This window comes from Arachis duranensis, chromosome 7 (assembly GCF_000817695.3).
Source record: "Arachis duranensis cultivar V14167 chromosome 7, aradu.V14167.gnm2.J7QH, whole genome shotgun sequence".
NCBI lineage: Eukaryota > Viridiplantae > Streptophyta > Magnoliopsida > Fabales > Fabaceae > Arachis > Arachis duranensis.
The window spans coordinates 32,545,347-32,549,487 of NC_029778.3; positions in this window are offsets into that span (position 1 = coordinate 32,545,347).

The following is a 4,141-nucleotide window of genomic DNA, read 5'->3' on the forward strand; positions in this document are numbered from 1 at the left end:
ACCCAGAATTATCATTTTGCACTAAATTTCCTCCCATGTCATAGGAGATCTCTTGAGGTGGATTTTGGGTGTTGATAGCTGAGACTTGCATGTCACCTATGTGTTGAGTAAGTAGATTTATTTTCTGAGACATAATCTTGTTCTGAGCAAGAATAGTATTAAGAGCTTCCACTTCCATGAAACCCTTCTTCTAAGGAGCCTCAGAGTTCACAGGATTCCTGTTAGATGAGTATAAATATTGGTTACTAGCAACCAATTCAATAAGCTCAATAGTCTCCTCTGGTGTCTTTTTCTTGTGCAATGAACCTCCTGCAGAGTTGTCTAGGCACATCTTGGACATTTCACCTAAGCCTTCATAAAAAATGTCTAGTTGAGTCCATTTGGAGAACATGTCCGAAGGGCATTGCCTAGTCAGTAGCTTGTATCTTTCCCAAGCTTTATACAGAGTCTCACCATCCTTCTGCCTGAAGGTCTGAACTTCCATCATAAGGTTAGTCAACTTCTTTGGTGGGAAAAATTTTGTGAGAAACTCAGTAACCACCTTGTTCCAAGTATCCAAACTCTCCTTGGGTTGGGAATCTAGCCATAGCTTTGCTCCATCATTCAGAGCAAACGCGAAGAGCATGAGTTTGTACACATCTGGGTTTACTCCATTTGTCTTCATAGTATCACAAATTTGCAGAAAACTAGAAATAAATTGATTTGGGTCTTCGTGGGGAAGACCATGATACTGGCAGTTTTGTTGCACCAGGGTAACTAGTTGAGCTTTCAACTCAAAGTTGTTCGCAGCAATAGGAGGCACCACGATACCTTTTCCATAAAGATCTGCAGTAGGAGAAGAGTAAGAGCGAAGCACTCTCCTTTGTTGCTCATTCCCATTCGGGTATGCCACATTGGGATTATCATTATTAGTCGAATCCATAGTAGATTCTGCAGCCTTGTAAAGTCTTGCTTGTTGTAAATGCTGCCTGAAAGTCCTTTCAGGTTCAGGATCAAAGTCTAAGAGATGTTCTTTGTCTCTGTTCCTGCGCATAAACAAACAGAAAACAAGAAAGGATGGAAATCTCTACGTCAAAGTGCAGAGAATTCCCAGTGAGGTAAGCTGTGTAAAGAGATAAAAATATTGAATAAAATAGAAGAAAAAAATAATAAATAGGTAACACCAAACTTAATCTCAGAAATTAAAAAAAAATATTGGTGCTATTTATTTATTAAAAACAAATTTTTTAAATTTTTTTTAAAATAAATTTTAATAAAATTAAAAATAAAACGCATAATCTAAGCAATCAAACAACTAATAGTTGCTAATCACTATCAATCCCCGGCAATGGCGCCAAAAACTTGGTGCGGTATATTTATAATCACAAACTAACCAGTAAGTGCACTAGGTCGTACCAAGTAATACCTTACGTGAGTAAGGGTCGATCCCATGAGGATTGATGGATTAAGCAACAATAGCCTTTGATAGGATTAGTTAGACAAGCAAAAAATAGTGTTTGGAGGTTGAAAGAGCATTAAACAATCGTACAGAAACTTAAATAGTAAAATAAATGGCTTGGGACTAAAATATTAAGAAAACAGTTAAGGTTTCAGAGTTATCTATTTTTCCGGATTAACTTTTCTTACTAACTAATTTAATCATGCAAATATTTAATTCACCCTAATTCCTTAGACCTTCCTAGTCTCCTCTAAAATTCATTAACTGCCAATTCCTTGGTCAATTAATTCCAATTAGAGGGTGATGATCAATTTCTAGTTTATATGCCAAAAGAATCCTAATTATCCAAAAATAAGGGGATTATATGTCACGTATCACGTTAAATACAAACAATTAGAAATTCAGTATAATATGTTTTCAAGCTGTTGTTCAAGTAAAGAGCTTTTCTAAGTTTTACAAGAACTTAATTAGAACATGGGTCATACTTCTGTTCCACCCATATTTATAAAATAAAGAGCGAAAACAATTATTGAAATATAAATCAAAACATGGATTGAATTAGAAAGATCAAACGAATTAATCCATTACGAATAGACAGAGCTCCTAACCTTAACAATGGAGGATTAGTTGCTCATGGTTTAGAGAAGAAAACTAGGATTCTGGTAAAATGTACTCCCTAAATGTACAGAGTTCCAATCTGATGGCATCTAAATTCCTATTTATAACTAATCCTAATAAATTTAAAATCTAATTAACCAAAATTAAAAATAATATCTTTTCCTAAAAGATAAGTTTTGAATTTAAATTCGAATTAATTAATAGATCTTCAGTTGATGGGTGGGGACCACTTGATTAGTCCATTCTGCAGCTTCTAATATATGTTTTCTGGGCTGGAAACTGGGTTAAAACAGTCCAGAATTGGCCCTCAGCATTTTTTTGCTTTTTCTGCACGTGGCGCATATGACGCGTACGCGTCAGTCACGCGGATGCGTCGCTGGTCTTCTTCGCGAGTCACGCAGACGTGTTGCCATGGATACTTCTAGATCAGGCGCACGCGTCAGGCACGCATGTGCGTCGCTCCTCGCAGCCATCTCCTTTGATTCTTGTGCTGCAGAAACTCCGTCAAATTCCGCCGAATGCTACCTAAAATAAATAAAATTGCCCAAAACTAAAAATAGCATTCATAGTGGCTAAAATATAATTAATTCTTAATTAAACTCAGCAATTTAAGTGCAAATTCACTAGGAAAGGATAGACAAGATGCTCACGCATCAATCTTCATCACCAAGGGAACTCAATTCTTGCTCCATTCCCTCCAAGTCTTCATGTGGGATATGTCTTGGAGGTTGTGCACATTCCTCCTCAACATCAAATTCTATCTTCTTGGAGGAACTTTCCATGATTTTAGCTTCCCATGGAGATTCCGCATCTCCTAGGTCTTCAACCACTTCTACCTTTTTTTCAACAAGCATAGGTTCCTTAAATTGTTCTAACACAACATAGCATTCTTCCTTCTCCACCATAGTTTCCAATCTCTCTTCCATGCTATGCTCTTCAATTGATTCTCCACATGTGACCCTGGGAGTGCTTTGAGTGCTCAAGCATTGAGATGCTAATTGGTTTACCACCTCGGTCATGGTAGCCATAAATTGTTGCACATCCCTTTTCATCTCATCTTGCCCTTGAAGAAGAACACCAAGGGTTTCATCCATTAGAGATTGGCGTGGATAGGAATGTTCATTGTCTTGGAGAAAGGATTCATGATAGGAAAGTGGTTCTTCTTGGTAAGGGTGTGGAGGTGGTGGTTCTTGGGGAGTATTGATATTGGAATGGTGGTAGTTCTATGTATGGCTCATATGGTTCAAAAGGTGGTTGGTATGGTGGATAATATGGATTAGGGTCATATAGAGGTGTTTAGTGAAAAGAGGCTTATGAGCATGGTTGAGGGCTATGTTGAGGACATGGCTCATAAGCATATGGTGGTGGTTCTTGAAAGTCACAAGAAAATTCACCATAGCCAGTGGATTGGTATGCATCATAGAATGGCTCTTCTTCTTAGTGCATTGGTGGAGGTTGCTTCCATGAGGATTGATCATATGCATATGGCTCCTCCCACCTTTGGTTGTCCCATCCTTGATACATCTCCTCATTGTAATCTCCACTTCCTACAACATAGTTGTAACACTCATAGCTAAAGTGAGAATTCATGATGAAAAGAGAAAATAAGAAACAAAAGCTAACAAGAATTAAGGAAACAAAGTCCTAAAACTAGCAAAAGCTAACAAGAAATCCAAAAATCAAGCTATTCACAATATTCACATTTATACAATAACCAATAACATAACACCATTGCATTTTCCCGGCAACGACGCCATTTTGATGAGAGGATTTTTGTGTGGTAAAGAATTTCACAATTAAAATCTCATTGCAAGTATAGTTTCTAAACTAACAATAATCTTTTCATACAAAAATGTGGTTGTCACAAGTACAAACCCCTAAAATAATAACCGAAGTATTCAAACCTCGGGTCGTTCTACCTAGGAATTGCAATAAAGTGTCTTGTTATTGGTTTTGGAGTATGCTTTGGGGTTTTGATATGAGAGACAAGAAATGTAAATGACAAGGAAATAAACTAACAACTAACAAAGGTCTTGGCAAGGTTTGGTGGTCAAGGATCTCTATACTTATCACTAACCACAACAT